Here is a 19223-nt window from a genome sequence, read left to right as displayed (position 1 = left end):
ATCCTAAATCCAGAGCTCGTCTTCTTCTGCTCATCTTGTGTCTCCAGTGTTCTGAGCGGCACATCCTTCACTTGTTGGAGATGACATCATGTAGCTACATCTCGCTACAAAATGAGTGAGGAGGCTTCAATTCCAGCCTGGAGGTCAGGTTACGCGTTCTTCGGGCACGCACTACAGCTTGTCTCCACGTCAACATACCCGCTGAATGTATGTGTGCCAGCATGGGTTCTGGAATGTGTATGTGTGTTTGTTAACATATGTGTACACGCACTTGCATCCTGGCTGCTGTGTCCGCCACGAAGGCGAAAACATGCTGTGTCTCAATGAACATAAATAGTGGAGAAAGCTGGTGTTGAGAGTGTGTTGTCCTCTTGACAGATGAGGTGTCCAGTGATGATTCTGCACCATGAACATACTGGGTGAGTTCCCTACAGGATGGCACTGTTTTTTTCTTTCCAACGCATAGTTTATATTGAATACAGAGTAATGATCCAGTTATAAATTGAAGGCGGTAATGGTAATGGTTTAATTTATTTGAACATGCATGCAAGTTACATTGGAATACATCAATACAATTATGGCATACATTGTACATGTATTTCAAGGTGCACAGCATGCAAGCTATAAATCAGCATGATCTATCTCTTACTCTAAAACATATATATAAAAAAACTGAATATTTAATAATATATAAAACATTAAATATAATTATCCAGGTACGGGCCGCGTGGACAGCAGTCTCAGACTTCCCGATCCCCGGCCACCTCCCCCAGTTCCACCGGGAGGACACCAAGGTGTTCCCAGGCCAGTTGTGAGGGAAAGTAAAGCTTAATGACAGCTGACTGATGTCATATGACATCTGTGAAGTAACGTTTATGCGATCGACCCAAACTACCTTCGTGATCAACCAGTAGCTCGCGATTGAAGCCATGGGCAGCCCTGCTCTACAGGATGTCATGCCCTGCAGTCAAATTTACATTTGCATTCTGCAGCGACAGAAGAAACACTTCATCATTGACAGTTCATTTCTAAACTCAAGCAAGGTGTTTCATGTTCTGCTTCTTAAACTTATTAACGACTGATTGACAGGAACTTGGCCTTTTAAGTAGCCACAGAAGACATGTTGAGTCCCCTTCAGGCATGATGCTTTAGTGGCGTGCCATGTGTATGTCCCTTGAGAACATAAGTGTCCCCTGAGGGCTCCCCATCCATGAAGAGCAGCCTCTCTTAATACTGTGTCTTATTCCTGGAGGGCTGTGCAACACGATCCCTGCGTTTGACATTCCTGCTGCTTTTGTTTGCCTCCACGTCCACTTGTCCTGTGCATCCCCACACGAGGCCCGACACTGTCTTAAGCTGCTGCCGTCTTTCATCTGGCTCCTGTTAAAGCCCGAGCAGAGAAACTGTGAATGCTAACGTCTGTCAGCAGTTCCACTAGAGAGCAGCCCAGCAGCAGATGTCGTGGAATGAAAAAGGAAGTATGTCAAATTATTCAACTCCTCATCTTCCTCCCCAGGCCTTAGCCGCGTTCCTCTATCACGACATAGATTTGTGTGTTCCCACTGCAAGCATTTATCATATAGATCAGATACCTGATTGCCATATCTGACGTTGCGTTCAGGTAAACCAGCTCGCTTTCTTATCTACTGCTGCTCTCGTGTCATCTGGTTGACGTGCCTCTCTGGAAGATTCCTGGCTAGATTTATGCGATCGCCCGTCCCCCTTGCCTGTGGCGACAGGGCCAAGTGGCGGCGGTGGCGTGTCAGAGCCAGTGGGGCCCTGATGATGTTCTGACAGCCATTAACATGGGCAACTATTGCAAATAGGAATGAGCCCGCAGGAGGCAACAGCGGGGTCAGTCGCCTGAGCACAGTTGAAGCGTGGAGGAGCATGTGTTCATACAAAAAGTACCGTCATTTCCGGCCTATATGACACACCGGTGTTTAAGCCGCATCCACTAAATTCAGAGAGAAAAACAAATGTGTACATATCTAAGCCACACCGGACTATAAGCCGCACATGTCCCAGTCATAAAATGGCATATTGGGGCACGCACGAGTCTATGAGGACCAGGAGGCAATCATGAGCGATGAGAAAACTCACAACAAGCTTGCCAACCAACCCATCGGAAATCGCTGGAGGTCATTACTCAATATAAGAGTCTGACTCACAGTGTCATCTTAGAAAGAATGCAAAAGTCATCACACGGCAACTTAACACTCAAAAGGTAGGTAAGAAACACACACGTACCAATATCAGTTGAGAATAAAGAACAACTATTTTAACGGTTTCCCATCATGCATTTCTTCCCAGCAAAGCTTATCATTGGCCATGGCTGCTGGTGGACAGATGAATGAATCATTGCAGTACCCCGGAATTTGGGAAAAAATAAGAGAGTTTGTTAAAAAAAAAAACAAATCATATATTCTAAATCACACCACAAATCACAGTCCTACCTTAAAAGTATTTTTGCATGCCCATTTTTTTCAGTGTTATCTTTTATTGGATGGACTTTTATTGGATTAGGGACCTGATTCACAGAGGTTTGTTACAAAAGACAAACAATATTGTTGGTCATGCTGTGTAAAAGAAAAATTAAATTCAGCAATACTTTGGTTCCATTATTTTGTCATGCTTTGAAGAGCTATTTTCATAACCATATTCAATTCTACAAATTCATGTTTGCAACAAAAATGTATTATTATTTAAAAAACAAACAAACAAAAAAAAACGGTCTCTACCGGATCGGATCGGCAAGACTATACAAAAATCAGGTCGGATCGGAAGACAAAAAATGCGGATCGGGGCATCCCTAGTTTGTTTACTCCGCTTTAGCTGAGCGGTGTCACCCCGATGACGTCACTTCTGGAAATAAGGCTGAACTGCGAGAGCTAGTTCGTCATGAGTGGCGCCATGAACTATGAATGTAATCTTTGAGAATTTACCGTTTGCCTTCAAAAATGGAACAATGTAGAACATAATTCTAAACATTATATAACATATTTATGTAAAGATGATGAATCATGTCTGAGATGTCCTTCCCCTCCCACTAAGCATGGCACGCATCTCGTGGTAGCGGAGCAAGCAAATAGCACAGTTGCAAGGTGCGTCCACATACATCGGGTCATTAGACATTTTTTTTGACACCCCGACCCACTGAAAACAGCTACACAACCCAAAAGTCGGTCGCCAAAAATTATGGCCCTTGGACAAATGTAATTGAGGACACTAGTCATTGAGAACTAGCTTACTAACAAACATACATACAGGGTCATGCAAAATGATCTGACACATTTGTAGGATAAATAAAAGGCAAATAAAGTAATGAAACAAAAAAAGTGTTTTTATTTTTGAAAAGTACATATAATGGCATTTTTTTCATATAATGCCATTTTGCTTTGTTTCTTTATAATGCCATTGGTTTTCGTTTCTTTTTCAGTTGCTGCCATGAATTGGACTGGTGAGCATCGCGCTTTCATTGTGGAAACTATCAAAACAAACGAATCTGTAACTGCAACACAACGAGCATTCCATTTGCACTTCAATCTTGGTAGACATGATTCCGTACCAGCTCCAAACACCATCTTGTTATGGGTTACCAACTTCAGAACTACTGGATCTGCATTGAGTGTGTGGACAATAATGGATCCCATTTGACTGATTTAACTTTTAAAACATAATGAAACAGAATGGCATTATATGTACTTTTCGAAAATACTTACTTTATTTGCCTTTTATTTAACCTACAAATGTGTCAGATCATTTTGCCCGACCCTGTACAAGCTGGAGTAAACATGACTGAAAGTAACTAACCAACAATGAAGATACCATCATGTTCTAAGTTGAGGTAATGAATACTGAAGACTAAGCTCAGTTCCTGGAGGAGAAGTGAGGGTTGACGGCTGACCTCCAGGGGACATAAAACATGTCTCACAAGCACATAACTCAAGAGCGGGCCTCACTTTCCATGTGCAAGAGTGTTGTGGAATGAAGGGCAGCGGTGTTGAGATGAGAGCGCAAGCACGAGTGACAAGCTGCCGCATGTCAGCCATCCTGCAAGAATGCAGAAGCAAGTGTCATGATGAGAACTCTTCACTTCTTCTTTCTGCTCGCAAGGCGCCTCTGCTATTATCCTGATTAGGAGCTCGCCTGGGGGCGGTTATTAGCGCATTTGTATTAATTCCTCTGGATCTTCCAATTCGGTTCACAAAGGCCAAAGAAGGAACTAACAAACAGTTAGATGAATTTAGATTTAGTTAGATTTCCTCAGAAAGCAGAGCTGAATAAAAAACGAAGTAAAAAAAAGGCAGCTTTGAGGTTTGCTTGGTTTTTAAAACTATTTCAGGTGCTCCAGACTGCGACTAAATGGTCGCATTTTGCGACTAAAATATGAGACATTGCGAGTGAATTTTTCATCTACTTGTGCATGTGCGACCAGATAAAAGTGTTCTGTATTGAGTTGACCAGGGACGTCCCTTATTACGGTGAGAATGGAAAGTAGTCTGTGAAATGTGTAGTCAATTGACGACAGCTTGTCACAGTCTAAGCCAATTGATGGCAGCGTGTGTGATCGCTCACCTTTGAATCTCATTGAAGTTCGCCTCTTCTACCATCTTTGTTTATACATTTTGCCTGGCTCTGCTGTCTCTCTGACAGCAGCCTAGCTAGCTAGCTATAGTTATTTGCCTAGTCTCCGATCCTCGGACTCAAACTCCTCGGGCTTTTTTTTGTCTGTATTTTCACATAGGAAATCAGACAAGTAACCTTTTTGCTAGAAGGCGTGGTTAGGGTCTGATGGATTCACATAAAGGAAATATAACTACAAATATCCTATGAAATCTGTAACCATTCTAAAAATACAAACAAATATAAAAAATGCCACTTGACTTTTTTCTTCCATAATGCTCAGGATCTTTCAAAAAATGTAAAATGACTGTCTTACCGCGCCCAACCTCAGCAGCAATGGCACGCTGTGAGAGGCCTTGCTAATGCAGCTCGACGATCCGACCGCGTTCAAAAAGAGAAAGCTTCTCAGCTTTAGCCATCAGGAAGGCATGACAGTGTGAATGCCTGACAGAAAATGAACATTTTGACCACATTTGGGCTTTTCTAGCCTGTGGTCTTAAACTTTTGATCAGGTGATATACAACCTATTTCAGTTTTGGGGTTTTTTTTTGTGTAAATTACAAGTTACAAATATTTTTTGTCTCACTCCCCCTTTTTGTTTTTGCATATTGTAGCTCTCCTTAAAACCTCATTAAGATCCAAATGTGCAAAATGCAAATTCTAGCAATTTTTCAACTGGCCTTAAGATTTTGATCAGGAGAGTAATTTTTTTTCAAAATGTTCTCGCAATCAACCGGCAAAGTCCCAAAGATCGACGGGTTGGCGACCCCTGGACTCGACAATAAGAAAGGAGAAAAGGACCTCTATACTGGCAAAAGGACCTTTATTGTGACATGGCAGAGAAATGGGAAGCATGTGCAGCAGGTTTGCGTGACCAAGGACAGAGATGAGAATGTGCTCACAAGTGAGGATAGTGTGAACGCAAGATGAAAAGAATACTTAAAAAAAATGTATTAATGTAGCAAATGAGACAGAGAGAGAATGGGGGGAGAAGTTGTGACTGCTGTATATGAGGACATTCCAGACATCGGTAAGGCTGAAGAGGATAAATAATAGGAGGGCAGTTGGGCCTGATGACATACCTGCAAAGGTATGGAAGTGTTTAGGTGAGACAGGAGTGATATTTTTAACAAGTTTGTTCAATAATACCTTAGAAAATGAAAGGTTGCGTGAGGAATGGAGGGACAGCGTATTAGTGCCAATCTTTAAGAACAAGGGTGATGTGCAGAGATGTGACAACTACAGGGGCATAAAGCTGATAAGCCTCACAAGGTCCATCTCTGCACACTACCAGGTTCGATCCCGTGACCACACATCCCTAACAAATGAGAGTCGAGCCAGTAGACACTGACGAACGCAGCTCTTAAGGCGTAAGGCAGTATGGTTTGTTTAACGTACTATCACACATCTACACTAGCATTACACAGAGAGGAGTAATTTAAGTACATAGGGTTAAGTACATAGAGCATCAGGAATATCAGTAAACATGAAGAGAAAGATTTACTGGACAGCCGTGAGACCAGCCCTGATGTATGGTCTGGAGACGACAGCTCTCACCAACAGACCAGAGGCAGAACTGAAGATGCTTATATTTTTGTTGGGAGTGACGAGCAGATAGAAACGAGCAGATCAGAGGAACAGCCCACTTTAGACATGTGGGAGACACGGTCAGAGATGCCAGACTGAGATTACTTGGCCATGTGAGAAGGAGGGATTGTGATTTTATGGGTAGAAGGATGCTAGAGATGGGGCTGCGGGCAGGAGTAGAAGGGGAATACCAAAGAGGAGGTTTCTAGATGTGTATAGAGAAGACATGGAGGTGGTAGGGCTGACAGAGAAAGATGTAAATGACAGGACAATAAGCCAATGTGACAAAACAAAAGTCAAAGAAGTACAAGACATGTACTGTCATTTCTGGACTATAGAGCACACTGGCATGTAAGCCACACCCACTAAATTTTAACGAGAAAGAAGATTTGTACGTATATGGGCCTCGTCTGTCTAGTACACAGAAAGATTTTTAAAAGAACGATTTTTTTAAAAACTTTTGATTAAATAAACAGAACAATGCGTGTAACATGACAAGTTAAACAGTGATGGATGTTTGTCTTAATTTCTCAGTGAATGGTCATGAATACTAATGACAACATTGAGGCTTATAAAGAAAGGAGTGGATACATGAAGGTGAACAGTTAGTGCAGATCTAAATCAGGATTTTTAGTCTACAGAGTTCCATTGTAACGTCTGTGTGCTGCAGGTCATCCGCTTGTGTTTCATTTGTATGGCATGTCCTGGCATCCTACAAGGGCTTGCAGTGTTGTCTGTGTATGAGTCCTAGAGAAAGGCAGGTGATTGTTACAGCAGGACAACCTGAAGGCACACTGGAGGCCCATCCAGCTTAGCACATGTAGACGTCAAAGAGCTGCTCTGTTTTGTTTTCCCTGCACAAATATTTGTCTGTTATGCGGTTACACCTACAGACTACATGGCTTAGCAGACCGTAAGAATGTGTTTCCGTCCTTTTCATCTTACTCTCGTTTGCCAACCCCCCCCCAGCAAAGTTTTTAATATCAAAGTATTCTTTCAAACAGAGCAAAGACTTAAACAAGAGATCTTTTGTTGGCTCGCTTAACGGGCCAGGAACAATGAGAACTTGTCAATCCCTGTTCAGGAGGAGAAGAAGATGAAGAGAAGTTAAAGCTGAAAGCGTTTTTATTTTGAAGGCCGGAAGTGTGTTGTGTGAGTTGAGGAGGTCCTTTGACTGCTGCTAACAGAGACGTAACAAACTTGCCTAGTCGTAGCCATAGATCCCGTCCTTTATTTACACCAAACTTCCACATCAGCTAGCATTCTGAAACCCTGGTTTACATTGGCGTGAGACAGACGTCATTTATTGTTTGACTTCCCAGATACTGACTGCTTAGAGGAAGTGTGACATAGCGCATTAACTGTTATTTCTACACCATGAATGTGTGAATATTAGTCATGTTGATCATGCACCCTCCTTTGCATTATATCATTGTGTTGCAAATGTCGCCGCTTCTTCTTCGTTGGTGTTTGCGGCTATTTCTTCTGGTCGGCGAAGTGTGTATCGAATCTTGGAATTTGAAACGAACACATTTAAACGATCCCATGAGAATCCGAATGTTAGTCCCAGTTCTCATCGATGATCAAGACTCGATGCCCAACCCTAATCATTGCTGTCAAGATTCAAGCTGTGTATTCTCCATCGTGAGAAGTCATAGAGCATTTGTCCAAAAAAGACCATCAAGCTGATTCCCAGATGGATATTTTTGTTTGCTCACACAGACATGCAAACATGGGGGACGACATCATGCCTCACAGGACATTCTTCACTTTTATCTGATCCCTTCTGGCTGTGTCACCTGACCACAGTTCATCCCCAGTGGTATACAGACATGATCAAAATCTTAAGACCAGTTGAAAAATTGCTAGAATTTCCATTTTGAACATTTGGAATTTAATGAGGTTTTAAGTAGAGCTACAATATGCAAAAGCAAGAAGGGGGAGTTAGACAAAAAAAATTTGGAACTTGTAATTTAAACAAAAACCAAAAAAAAAAAATGAAATTTTAATTTTCTGTGAGGCATTCATTCACACTGTCATGCCTTCCTGAAGCTTTCTCTTTTTGTCGAGCTGCATAAGCAAGGTCTCTCGCAGCGTGTCATTGCTGCTGAGGTTGGGCGCAGTAAATCAGTCATTCTAAATTTTTTGAAAGATCCTGAGCATTATGGAACAAAAACAGTAAAGTAGTAAACCCAAAAAAATCACACCTGTGCTGAGCCAGAGGATCCGATTGGCTGTCCATCAAGACACAAGGCGGTCTTCAACCCACATTAAGACCATTACTGGTACCAACTGCAGCGCAATAACCATCAGATGGCATCTGCGGGAAAAAGGTTTAAAAAACAAAAACTAACTCAAAGACCTCATCTCCTTCAACGCCACAAAACTATCCTTTTAGACTTTGCCAGGGAGCATCAACCATGGGACATTGAAAGGTGGAAAAAAGTTTTATTCTCTGATGAGAAAAAATGTAACATTGACGGTCCAAATGGTTTCCAACGTTACTGGCATGACAAGAAGATCCCACCTGAGATGTTTTCTACCCGGCACAGTGGAGGGGGGTCCATCATGGTCTGGGGTGCTTTTTCATTCAGTGGAACACTGGAGCTTCAGGTGGTGCAGGGTCGTCAAACGGCAGGTGCTTACGTGCAGATGTTGCAGCAGGCATCCCTCATGACTGAGGGCCCTCGTCTGTGTGGTAACAGCTGGGTTTTTCAACAGGACAACACTGTAGTTCACAATGCTTGCTTGACCAAGGACTTCTTCAGGGAGAATAACATCACTCTTTTGGACCATCCTGCGTGTTCCCCTGATCTAAATCAAGTTGAGAACATTTGGGGATAGATGGCAAGGGAAGTTTATAAAAATGGCCATCAGTTCCAGACAGTTGATGCCCTTCGTGAAGGCATCTTCACCACTTGGAGCAATGTTCCCACTAGCCTCCTGGAAACACTCGCATCAAGCATGCCCAAACCAATTTTTGAAGTGATTAACAAGAACGGTGGAGCTACTCATTCCTGAGTCCTACTGAGAACATTTTTTGTTCTGGTTTGGAGAGTTTTTTGTTATTTTTTGAGCGATGGTCTTAAACTTTTGATCAGGTAATAAACAGCCTATATCAGTTTAATTGTTGTTTCCAATAAATTACTTTTTCTAAGTGCTTTTTGTCTCACTCCCCCGTCTTGTTTTTGCATATGCTCAACTTAAAACCTCATTAAGATCCAAATGTGCAAAATGAAAATTCTAGCAATTTTTCAACTGGTCTTAAGATTTTGATCAGGAGTCTATTTGTTTGTGGTAGCACCTGTGAAAGTCACTCAGAACGCTCGCCATGCTAAGTGTCAACTTTATGTGACCTCTGTCTACAAAGAACGTCTGTATGAGGTATGCTTCATGCTGCGTAGGCATGGAAATGAATGCTTAAACTGACTTGTAATGTACACCACAGAAGGAGAAGAAGAAGAGCATGTGATGGCTGTCGGCCAGCTGAGTCGCCAGATGTGACCATTGTTTGGACTCAGTCCCGTGTTGTTAGTGTGTCGAGCCGAGCCGGCTACTGGACACACTTGGAGGGATCTGGGTAGCAGATGATGACTCGCAGCGTGAGCGCTAACCTGTGGATGATTTAAGAGATGAAAGTGTAAGGAAAAAGACAACTTTGGTGAGTGGAAGGTTCCATCAAAGCAAAGGCATACAATGGAAAATGGATTAGCTGCAGATGTTTAATAGTTCCATTTCAATATGAAACTAATTCAGTAAGATGTGACATTTTCTAGTGGTTAGTGGTGTCATGATGTCTTCAGGGCAATCGGTACACTGTCCATGACAAACTGATGCATTGATGATGATGATGACATTAAGGAGTCATGTGACATTTTATGCCAAAGAAAGTTGCATGTGCCAGCACTTTGATAAAGAAGGTGAGAAGCACTACTGAATTCAAGAAAGACGTCGTAGCAAAGCATGAAGGCGGTGTCCATGTGGCTCTCCCTTCCTCCCCATCCGCTTTCGCTGTCTTACCCAACAAGCATTTTCAATAAAGGTAAAATTGATGTTAATTAATTAATGTTCATTTATCCATTCATTCATCATTTATATGTATTTAGCATTGATTTACGCATGCAAAACTGCTCTTATTCTCTATAAACTGTGTTTCGTGTTAATATTTTGGCATGTCAGGAAAAGATTGTTTGGATTAAGATTATTTCTTCTTATTGATTTGTGTTTCGTGCAGTTCGGTTTTCGACTGACCCGTTGGGACGGATTAATCATGAAAACCACGCTAACACTGTAATAACAGTATTCCAATAACATACACCTTTTTATGTGAACATGAAGTATTTTGTGCACTGTTGTACATATTGTCATTAGTTTTAAACACACTTACATTCATCTAAATGTACAGCTTGTATCTCCCTACAAGAAAGAGTGGAGTTAGGCTGAAAATTTGCTTTCACATGGACAGAAATTTGGGGAAATGTGTTTTATATGCATCGGGCCCGTGAATGGGTCGATATGTTATGTTCTTGGCTTTGCAAACTTGGTTGTATGGTTCTAATGTTGGCAGAACACAACGAAACATTCTTGTTCTATGAATCTCCAACTTGACAACCATGTTCTCCCTCAGAAAACCAGCTTGTCCTCTTCTCGCCTCACTTTTCCCTTTTTTCTTTCCATGCAGTCATGGAGAGAGAAGGCTGCCTGTTCCCACACTGACTCGTGAAAGCTTGTCCAACACAGGCTCAGCTCAACCTTGTTTGCTTTCCACCTTACGTTACACACGGGGAAACAAATTGCACTATTTTGGGACAGTCGAGCGAGTGAAAATTCCCCACCCTACAAGTTATGCAATTTATACTTGTAAAAATGTTCCTTATTTTTTCATGAATGGCCAACACTTTCCTGAGGGCCACGTGTGAAAGCTTGTGCTGGCTGGTCAGAGTGAGCGTGCAGCAGCTCTGTGAGGAGGAGTGGAAGTCTTCTGTCATGGTTAAACACCAGCACCTGGTGCTGATTAGGGACCATTTGTTTCTGTCCACGCACAAGGCAACAGCCTCCTCCCTGCATGATAAATGAATTAGTGCAAGTAATGTGTATGGGAGGATGAAAGGGACATGTTCATCAATGAAATAATTTGACACTGGGATGTTTTGCTTGCTTACCTGCAATGGAATTCTTCTCAACAACGAGCCACATCCAAGACAGAAAACTCCATTAGTTTGAGTGTACGTTGACACAGCAACAATTTAGTCAAAACTGTCAAGTTTCACAATATAGTCAAAACAATCCCTGTTCACACGGACCTGCAAAAAACGACGCTGCATGCCAGGCCAGTGGTTGGTGATGTCACTTTGCCAAGAAACACTACAAGTAAGGGCAAAGGCTGCTTGTCCTGCTTGTCCTCCTGACTTTTGAAAACCATTTGTTGGATTAAAAGATGATGTATGTTTTGACACAGTAGGGGTGCTGTAAAAATACACTTTTTTGAAGAAGTGTATAGGGTTTATACATAACATGAAGTGTTGTAGTTGCTGTAGATATTGCTGGAATTAATTTGTGTGTGTCTGTTGGCAGGCAGCATCTTTGTAGTTGTGTTGGTATACTGTTTAAGTCATTGTACATGCAACATACATCTGTTCAGTCAAAGTAATTTGTGCATGCAGCTGATATTTAATTCACTGTATTGCTCATATTGTTCTGAGCAGGCAGAAGCTTAAGTACGTCTCTTTTGTAGTTATCGGGTTATTATCATACATCCGCTTTTTGCCATCACTGCTACTTGTGGATGATTAGGATGTCCACTGAGTTCTTACTCTAACAGTCTAAGATTTGTTGACGTTGAAGTTTTGTTTGGCTTTTGAGGCAGAACATGTAGGTCTTTCAGCATGTTCCATTCCACCGTAGCCTACTTGTCTTGCACACACACACATGCACACATACTCATTGACGTGCATAATAAACCACGTAGCTGCTGAGCGGCCTAATGCTTGTTCTTTGTCTAAATAGCCGAGATAAAGACAGAGAGGAAAGTGGTAAGCAGTAGCCTCTCCTCCCACCCCTCCCGTTCTCCCCAAGGGGATCGGATGTTCTCAACCGTTATAAGCAAGCAAAGCTGGCGGCCGGCAGACCGTCTGGCTCCAGAGCGGTGCGGGCACACAAACACACACACACACACACACAACACCAGACCTTCTGTCATGAGGTTTGCTTTCACTGAGGTCAGCTAAACGAGCCCAAAGGCCCCCGAACGAGTGCCGTGAGCTCTCTGTCATCGCACGCACTCATGACAACACACTTAACTTTATTTCCTTCCTCAAGGCAACAGTGTCAGTTGTCTTGTTTGTGTTGTCTGTGTCTGTTTGCATTGTCACTCTGTCCTACACAAAATGAGATCACTCAGGCAAGAGACCTTCTCAGTGTTAATTGGCATTATTATTATTATTGTTATTATTTACAATCTATTTGTTGATCTCCTGGTTGTTACACTAAGGAGCTGCAATGGTATCATGTACCGGGTCACAGCATTTGGTACGTATGTGCACACTGTGCCAGCTCTACCGAAAAATCCAGCCTTTACAAAGATCACGTTCAGTTTAAATGTCACATATCTTGTATATGTTTTCATGTTCATGTTTTCATGTTTTCCAGCTAATGTCTTTTCCTGTTTGCCTGCAGTAAGACAAGCGCACTTGTGACATGTGTGTTTAAAGGCAACGGGAAGATCAGGACGTCTCTCTTCACTTGAGGTGTTGCCAAGCTGCCTGCCCTTTAGGAGACCAGAGTAACTTTTTTGAGTGAGTTATCCCTGCTGTGGCTGTTTTTGATTTCACAGTTAATCCTCTTCCTCGTGGACCAACCTTTTAGAATGTGACCCCCTCTACCTTCTTCTTATCTGAACTCCGTCACCCACAAGTTAAAATAGCAACCCTCACAGTGATACTGACTCCTGTACTTGTCTGTCTAGGTTTTAAGACAAGAGCAAGTCAAGCATGGAAGGTTATTGTCTGCAGTCTGTGCATGGTGGCCTCTAACTATTTTTTTTAAATTTTAGGACAAATAGCAATTTTTGTATGACTTATTTATTTATGAACTTATTTAACTTTTTTCAACAACTTGCAGAACATGAACCAAGAACATTGCAACGCTTTTAATTTAATGGCAAAGTTGCTGAGAGCACTGCCGACATTTTAAATTGCACTTTATTTACAAACACACTCAGTGTGCTCATTCGTCATTAAATGCAGGCATCATGTTTGCATGCAGACAGGCGATTCCGGTGCATGCTTATCAAAATAAAGCGCAGTAAAACATTTTTTTGATACGAGTGTTTGAAATCATTTTCAAACTAAATGTGGTCAATATGTGTGTAAATAATAAGCAATATAGCCATCTATACAGCATATATATCCATTCATACAATATGTTACTTCAAATTGTTTTCTAGTTCCAAAAACAACACATTTTTAAGGTGTGGCGGCTTTTATTTTGTAGTAGCCACGATCAATTACATGTAGCGGAAACCCTGAATTCACTCTCCAGTATACTGTAGGTGTGTCAGGCATCTTCAAAGGTTGAATCACTTTATCTTAGTTTTATCATACAGTGGTTACCTTCTCTCAAAGCATGTATGACAGGTTGGACAGCGACAAAACAACCACGAGCGCAAGATGTGCTGCAAAACGTACTTATTAATACCGGCAATACCTATAAAACACCACTAAGTGACAGTGTCGCTCTGCAAACACCTTCCTGTGCCCCTTCCATTTCTGTGTAATGTCTTCAAGTGATCTGTATTTTAGTTGTATTACACAGCGGTTAACTATAAAGTTGTATGACAGTCAGGACATACCAACAAAACAACCAGAAAGCTTTCTTTTGCCAAGAAACATAGCAGTGTAGCATGCAGTGTATAGAAAAACACAGCTATGTGCCCTTAAAGTGTTTCCCTTTATCCTTCTCTTTGGTCTGCTCCCACTCTGTTCTAGTCCAACCTTCCCTCTTCTTGCTCCTTCTTCCACCCACTCCAGCTTTTTTCCCTATAAAATCCAAACTACCCACCTCCTCTCTCTTCTCTCTCTCTGAATGAGCTGCCCTCAGATTACTGGGGCTTGTGTATTCTATCAGAAACATGTGTGCAGGGTTGAGGGCGGCTGATGGGAAGTCCTGTGTCAGGCGACTCAGCCTCATTTCTCCTAAATGGCAAAGCGAAAACTCCAAGCCAGTTCAAAGGCACACACTTGCTTTTACGGGATAGGATTTTCCATTGAATGGATAAAGAGGGAAAATGTATCTGAAGTGAATTTCATGCAGGAGCATGTTGTTTTCAGCCTACTAGCATTCTGTTTGTCTTGTTGAAGCAAAAAACAGTGCCACATATATGCTGTACTCATGTATAGCCTCACTGAGATAGACAAAGAATATTCAAAATGTTTGTGTGAGGGTGTGAAACAACAAAAGTGTTCATCATAGTACTGTCTTGTAAGCGAAAACACTTTAAATGCACAACGGTAAAGAGCAATCAAAGAAATGTTACACTGCCACTTAGTGGCGACGAGGGGTAGTGTTAAAAAGGAAAGTGTAGAACACCGAGCATTTACGACACTCGAAGCTATGCATGCTACTTGTCCTTGTGTTTTACATCTTTTAAATGCATTCAACATTACAGACATAAAATATTATTTGCTAATGGTTTAGTTGATTTCGAACATGCAAAAACAATTTCCATTTACATTACACTCGCACAATTCAACATGCCGGCAAAGGAGTAGGAAGGAGTAGGAGTTTATTTAATTTATTCTACCCCTTCACCGCTTTTCAGTCATTACTGGTTGTTGTTCACTTCCCGTGTTGAACATGTGCCACTTTACCAGTGTTTTTCTATGGTGAATAAAAAGGATGAACATGTTTTATAGTACAGTTTGAGCTTGTGGATAGCTTGTTCACTGATATCAACGGATAGATGAAAAGTAATGAGAAAGATAGTAAAGAAAGAAATAATAGGAAATAAACAGAATAATAAATAAAGTGAGTAAGGGAGTAAAAGTAGACAAAACTTGAAAAGTAATAAATAATACATGTTGTATGATCACACAACAATGCCTTCGTTAAACATTGACAGAATGAGAATAAATAGTGATACAGAAGAAGGGGCATAACATGAAGTCAGTGGATAATTACTAGTATTATTAGTATTGTCCACACAAAACTGACATAAACAAACAATAAGCAAATAAATAGAATTCACAAAAATGAATGACAAAATGATAGAAAAATTCAAATGTTGTGTAGTTTTTGAAGCAGTCACGATGGAGGAATGCTTCTGACACAAGAAAATGTCCCTCCAGCTTCTACTTCAAGCCTGAGAGCGTGCTGGGAAGCGTAGTGGAAAAATCCAGAGCATTTAGGTAAAGCCATGTCATAAAGGCAACACTAATGAGCCAGACGTTTTAAGAGGAGGAGGAGGAGGAGGGAGCAAATGGTTTGCATATGGATTTGAAAGAGCCCAGGCATCACCGCTATGTGGTTAATGAAGCTCAGTCATCCTGGTGTAAGTTTCTTCTTCTTTTTGGGGTTTATCTACTCTCTTTTCTTGTATGTTTGGCAGACAAGAAAAAACAGTTTTCAGGGGCCAAAAAAAAGGGATTCTGAATCCTTTTAATAACAACACAACAAGCACTAACATAAGATCTATATTGGCTCTCTTTCTGGCCCTAAATTTAGCTGAAAATGCATGCGTTGACCACACACTGGTGCCAATGCATAAAGGCTAAATGATGCAACAAGCCTGATTGCTTTACTTTCCTTTCCCGCAACCACATTAAATCATCTGCTAAGGTACATTAAAATCAACTTCCTTTCCATCCTTAAAATGATATTAAGACTAGTCTTAACGAGGGATGTTAGGGCGATAAACTTAATTGTTATGGACTCAACTACATCATAAAACCTAGAAAACACGCATAAAAAATAAAGGGTCGTCTAACTCAACATAATTGTGCCCCTCATCGCATTTTTTTCTAATGCAATGATGGCAAGTTGATTACTTGGGTGTGGTGGGCCAGATGTGGCCATCCCTGTTTCACTTGACAAAGTCCATGAAAGTGGTTGACTTCCAAGTTTTTCAAATTTCAAAGCTATGTTTCCCACAGTAACTAATATAAAGTGAATTAATTTGTTCAAAGCACTAATTTTAAGCAATATAACCCTAACTCGTGCCATGGAGGGCCGAGACAGTGCAGGTTTTCTTTCCAGCCAGTCACTAAAGCAGGTGATTTTAATGATCAACACCTTCAGTTTGAGGGAAGGAGCTCATCAATTAAATCACCTGCTGAAGAAACTGGTTGGAGAAAAAAACTGCAGCGTCTCGGCCCTCCAGGGCACAGGTTTGACACATGTGGTTTATTCCATTCCATTTTCTTCATCTTATCCACTTCAGGTTGCAGGGGCAGCAGTCTCAGTAGGGAAGCCCTGACTTTCCGGTCTCCGGCCACCAATTCCACCACTACTGGGAGAACACCAATGCGTTCCCAGGCCAGCTATAAGACATAATCCCTCCAGCATGTCCTAGGTCTGCCTGGGGCCTTCTACTGGCTGGGCATGCCTGGAACACCTCACCAGGGATGCGTCCAGGAGATATCCAGACTAGATGCCCGAGCCACCTCAAATGGCTCCTCTCAATGTGAAGGAGCAACGGCGCTACTCGGGGCCCTTCCTGGATGGCCGAGCTCCTCACCCTTTCTTTAGGGTGAGTCCAGCCACCCTGAAAGGGCACCCTACGTTCCGGCTGCTTGTATCCGCGACCTCGTTCTTTCGGTCACGACCCAAAGCTCATTACCATAGGTGAGGGTAGGAATATTGATGGACGGGTAAATTGACAGCTTCCAGCTCAGCTCTCTCATCACCACGACGGTCCGGTACAGCAACCGCATTACTGCAGAAGCTGCACCGATCCGCCTGTCGACCTCGTGCTTCAACCTTCCCTCACTCGTGAACAAGACCCCGAGATACTTGAACTCCTCCACCTGTGGCAAGACCTCATTCCCAACGCGGAGGCTTGCAACTATGGCCTCAGATTTGGAGATGTTGAGTCTCATCCCAGAAGCTTCACACTCAGGCCCTGTCCACACAGGAATGTTCCTGAGATTTTTTTTGGCAGGTTGAAAAAATGTTGCGCCCATACTGCGCCAGATTAGTAAACAGTTGCATCCCAACACCTGTCCGAAAAATAACAATAATATTAATAATAATAATAATAATAATACACAAGCACACCTACACGCGGGCGGGACCACGTGACACACCACAAATCATAGAAGAAGAAAAAAGTATGTTGTTTTCTGCTTTTCAAGACTTCAGAGAAGAGGAATTACTTCGGCGAGTCATTATGGAGTGTAAGACAACAAAATATGAGGAGAGTGTCGACTGGGGTGAGTCATGTACGTCGAAATATTCTGATATTATGGTGGTTTGTCGTCAAAACTCACTTCTGGTCATGTGACGTCATCGGTCTCGTATTGCCTGTCTACACGGCAATGACAAGCCGGCGTTCTCAGATTTTCCTACTCTGGAAGCCGTTTTCAAAAAATACCGCTTCAAATCACCCAGAACGCCGTACCCGTCTGGATGAGAGGCTGAAACTATAAAATACGTTGCCGTTTTGACCTGAAAATGTTTCCGTGTGCATAGCCCCTCAGTTGCAAACCGATCCAGTAAACGCTGAAGGTCACAACCTGATGAGGATCAGGAGCAGATCGTCTGCGAATAGCAGAGACGAGATACTAAGGACCCCCAACTGGATCCCCTCGACACCTTGGCTGCGCCTAGACCTGGAATAGACTTTCCCAGAGAGGATGAGGATAGTTATCTCCCCGTAGTTGGAACACATCCTCCAGTCAACCTTCTTGAAAAGCGAGACCACCCCGGTTCACCAATCCAGAGGTACTGTTCCCGACTTCCATGCAATGTTGAAGAGACGTGTCAACCAAGACAGTCCTACAACATCCAGAGCCTTGAGGAATTCAGGGTGTCATTCCAATCCTCATGGGTTGGGTTGAATAAAAGCATTAAGCCCCATCAGAATAATGAATTCATACAGAAAAGATGTACTGTAGTTTAATTTTGCTAAAAAAAAATAACTTCCATAATCCGGTGGCACTGCTTTATTCGACCCCTGTGACCTCAGTGTGGATCAACTATTCAGCTAATTAGCTCTTATTAGAGCAGTAAATACACAAAAAATGTGTTTTTCATAAAATAATGTCATCCATACTAGGATAAAGTACAACAAATAGAAATGCTTACAGTTTGTCAAATGCTAATACTAATGAGAAGCCATCAAGACATGGTATAAAAAAAGAGGCCTAAGCGCCTCCTGTTCCTGCAGCTCTCTGAAATAAACAAGTTTTAATGTTCAGGAGTAATGCTTAATTATCCATACATGGCTATTTGCAAGCATATTGCCACAGGGCTGCGACTTAGCTATTTAATAGAAGGCAGTATCATTACGTGCAGTCAGAATTATTCACTGCATTAGCCACCATTCATAGCACGTATTAACACAAGCAATTTCATGCATAAGGATACAGTCGCTCTTAGCGGGGGAGCTTCTGATTGCTTGGAAACTAATTTCACAATCGTTAGCTTTGGCGATGTGTGTGAGTGATCTAATATGTTTACCACATTTTTGAAATTTCTATAAGGTTTAGTGGAAGACGCTAAAGAGCTAAAAAATTAATTTGGGGAGAAGAGAAGATAGATAGTGAGAAGATGGTGCTTAATAAATACTGTTTAGAAGATGTTGTACGTGAATAGAAGGCCATGTTTTGTTGCAGGCCAAACACAAAGCCATTTAGCCCGGAGGAGGAGTTAATGAGTCATGGCCAAGTGCTGCATAGCATCCATATGTAAGATGGGGAGATCCTCTCATTCTACTTAATTCTGTTATGGGCCATTGTACGCATATAAACATAGAAATTGTCTTTATGGAAGAAAATACAAATCAGAGACCTTGA

The 19223-nt window shown here is 41.9% G+C and overlaps 1 protein-coding gene across 4 annotated transcripts in view; it reads left to right on the top strand.

The window, feature by feature from the left end:
• The window catches only part of smad6b (SMAD family member 6b), a 60849-nt gene extending 42190 nt beyond the window's left edge, over positions 1 to 18659 (top strand). The window contains exons 5-10 of one of the 4 annotated variants that reach the window (XR_008570363.1): positions 48 to 143; positions 379 to 419; positions 7936 to 8035; positions 9515 to 9597; positions 9662 to 13007; positions 16649 to 18659. The gene's annotated coding sequence lies outside the window, so the exon portion shown is untranslated. Of the gene's footprint in view, positions 1 to 47; positions 208 to 378; positions 420 to 716; positions 3291 to 7935; positions 8036 to 9514; positions 9598 to 9661; positions 13008 to 16648 lie in introns of those variants that run through there. The other 3 variants (XR_008570365.1, XR_008570364.1, XR_008570362.1) reach the window with 3 other exon arrangements.
• Positions 18660 to 19223: the final 564 nt, after the last annotated feature.

The sequence above is a fragment of the Dunckerocampus dactyliophorus genome, chromosome 5, assembly GCF_027744805.1.
Source record: "Dunckerocampus dactyliophorus isolate RoL2022-P2 chromosome 5, RoL_Ddac_1.1, whole genome shotgun sequence".
Taxonomy (NCBI): Eukaryota; Metazoa; Chordata; class Actinopteri; order Syngnathiformes; family Syngnathidae; genus Dunckerocampus; species Dunckerocampus dactyliophorus.
The sequence above is the reverse complement of the archived record's forward strand: the minus strand, read 5'-3'. Positions and strand labels throughout refer to the sequence as shown.